This window comes from Anastrepha obliqua, unplaced genomic scaffold, assembly GCF_027943255.1.
Source record: "Anastrepha obliqua isolate idAnaObli1 unplaced genomic scaffold, idAnaObli1_1.0 ptg000097l, whole genome shotgun sequence".
In the NCBI taxonomy this organism is placed as follows: Eukaryota; Metazoa; Arthropoda; class Insecta; order Diptera; family Tephritidae; genus Anastrepha; species Anastrepha obliqua.
The window spans coordinates 30,001-32,500 of NW_026562218.1; the positions used below are offsets into that span (position 1 = coordinate 30,001).

The following is a 2,500-nucleotide window of genomic DNA, read 5'->3' on the forward strand; positions in this document are numbered from 1 at the left end:
AGTTAAATATATTTGATATATATTATTGAAAGAAAATCAATTTATATATTATTAATATTATTTAATTTTACTCTTTCAATTAATATATGCAAAAAAAAATTGACATTTGTTATAAATAAAAATAAATAAAAAAATACTCTAAGCGGTGGATCACTTGGCTCATGGGTCGATGAAGAACGCAGCAAACTGTGCGTCATCGTGTGAACTGCAGGACACATGAACATCGACATTTTGAACGCATATCGCAGTCCATGCTGTTATGTACATTAAATTCAATTTTAAAGTACTGCTTGGACTACATATGGTTGAGGGTTGTAAGACTATGCTAAATAAGTTGCTTATTCTTTTATAAAAATAATTGAATTTAAGCAAATGTGTATATTATTGGATTTTAAATAATTCATAATATTAATAGCAAAAAAAATAAAGATATATAATGAATTTTATTTATTATATATTCTTTAAAAAAAAAATCCTCTCAAATAAAATGAAATGATGAAAATATTGAATCTAAGTATTCTTTACAAAAAATTTTCATATTATTTATATATATATATAAAATAATAATTTATATATGTAATTAAAAGGAGGAATGTCTAGCATAAAAATTAAATTTTTTATTCTAGGATTGCCTCATTTTACATTATTATTATTTTTATATATTTACAATATATAAAAGGAGAAAAGAAAAATAGAGATGAAAAGATGATATAATTTTTTTATTAAATTGTGAGAAGATAAAAAAAGAATATTAAAACAACCTCAACTCATATGGGATTACCCCCTGAATTTAAGCATATTAATGAGGGGAGGAAAAGAAACTAACAAGGATTTTCTTAGTAGCGGCGAGCGAAAAGAAAATAGTTCAGCACTAAGTCACTTTGTCTATATGTCAAATGTGAGATGCAGTGTATGGAATATCTTAATATCTAGTATGAGAAATTAACGATTTAAGTCCTTCTTAAATGAGGCCATTTACCCATAGAGGGTGCCAGGCCCGTATAACGTTAATGATTACTAGAAAGATATTTCCAAAGAGTCGTGTTGCTTGATAGTGCAGCACTAAGTGGGTGGTAAACTCCATCTAAAACTAAATATAACCATGAGACCGATAGTAAACAAGTACCGTGAGGGAAAGTTGAAAAGAACTCTGAATAGAGAGTTAAATAGTACGTGAAACTGCTTAGAGGTTAAGCCCGATGAACCTGAATATCCATTATGAAAAATTCATCATTAAATAATTAAAAAAATAATGTGCATTTTTTTCATATAAGGACATTGTAATCTATTAACATAATAAAGTATTTATCAAAAGATCATTGGTGATATTAAGTTTATTTAAATTAATTTGCTTTTTAAGCATATTAACATAAAATAAATACTAATGATTTGATAAAGTGTTGATAGATTTTATTATATATAATGCTAAAATTCATTTTTTGAATTTTACAAAAAATTTAATATCTATGATATTAATATTTATTTGTATGCATTTATATGATTAACAATGCGAAAGATTCAGGATACCTTCGGGACCCGTCTTGAAACACGGACCAAGGAGTCTAACATATGTGCAAGTCATTGAGTTATATTAAACTTAATGGCATAATTAACTTAACTTAAATATAATGGGATTAATTTTTAGTCTATTTTTTAATAAATAGTCAATTAATTCAATCCCGGGGCGTTCCATATAGTTATGTATAATGATAATTTATTATTATTTATACCTCTAACTGGAGCGTACCTTGAGCATATATGCTGTGACCCGAAAGATGGTGAACTATACTTGATCAGGTTGAAGTCAGGGGAAACCCTGATGGAAGACCGAAACAGTTCTGACGTGCAAATCGATTGTCAGAATTGAGTATAGGGGCGAAAGACCAATCGAACCATCTAGTAGCTGGTTCCCTCCGAAGTTTCCCTCAGGATAGCTGGTGCATTTAAAAATTATATAAAATAATCTTATCTGGTAAAGCGAATGATTAGAGGCCTTAGGGTCGAAACGATTTTAACCTATTCTCAAACTTTAAATGGGTAAGAACCTCACCTTTCTTGATATGAAGGTTGAGGTTATGATATAATGTGCCCAGTGGGCCACTTTTGGTAAGCAGAACTGGCGCTGTGGGATGAACCAAACGTAATGTTACGGTGCCTAAATTAACAACTCATGCAGATACCATGAAAGGCGTTGGTTGCTTAAAACAGCAGGACGGTGGACATGGAAGTCGTAATCCGCTAAGGAGTGTGTAACAACTCACCTGCCGAAGCAACTAGCCCTTAAAATGGATGGCGCTTAAGTTGTATACCTATACATTACCGCTAAAGTAGATGATTTATAAAACAATTTCGATTGATTTATAAATTTTGAAACTTTAGTGAGTAGGAGGGTACAATAGTGTGCTTAGAAGTGTTTGGCGTAAGCCTGCATGGAGCCGCTATTGGTACAGATCTTGGTGGTAGTAGCAAATAATCGAATGAGACCTTGGAGGACTGAAGT

General features: G+C 30.6%; 1 non-coding gene and 1 pseudogene across 1 annotated transcript in view; both read left to right on the forward strand.

Annotated features, from left to right (window-relative positions):
- The first annotated feature begins 134 nt into the window (after window positions 1–134).
- On the forward strand, window positions 135–315 carry LOC129251867 (5.8S ribosomal RNA; annotated as a pseudogene).
- A 442-nt stretch (window positions 316–757) lies between these two features.
- LOC129251863 (large subunit ribosomal RNA) overlaps window positions 758–2,500 on the forward strand; it is a 3,987-nt gene continuing 2,244 nt past the window's right edge. Inside the window, exon 1 of the ribosomal RNA XR_008583147.1 lies at window positions 758–2,500. This exon is cut by the window's right edge and continues 2,244 nt beyond it. This is a non-coding gene — a ribosomal RNA (large subunit ribosomal RNA).